We start from the raw sequence: 246 nt of genomic DNA, 5'->3' as shown, positions 1-246 counted from the left end.
CCGGCTGCTGCAGGCAGGGATGCTCCTGCTGCCTGGCACGGCTGCTGCCTGCTTAATTGCGCTGAAAGCACAACAGATGGCAGAAGGGCTTCAAGATGTTCTTTTCCAACATTTTGGGCTCCTTTGCTCGCTTTGCTCCAAAACAGCTCCAAGGAGGGAGGCTGGGAAGAGCCCTGTGCTCATGGGGAGGGTTGATGACCCCGGGGCCGAGTCCAGGGCCACGGTGCAGCCGGGGAATTAAAGGGA

Source organism: Geospiza fortis, unplaced genomic scaffold (assembly GCF_000277835.1).
Source record: "Geospiza fortis unplaced genomic scaffold, GeoFor_1.0 scaffold299, whole genome shotgun sequence".
NCBI classification, from domain to species: domain Eukaryota; kingdom Metazoa; phylum Chordata; class Aves; order Passeriformes; family Thraupidae; genus Geospiza; species Geospiza fortis.
The sequence above is the reverse complement of the archived record's forward strand: the minus strand, read 5'-3'. Positions refer to the sequence as shown.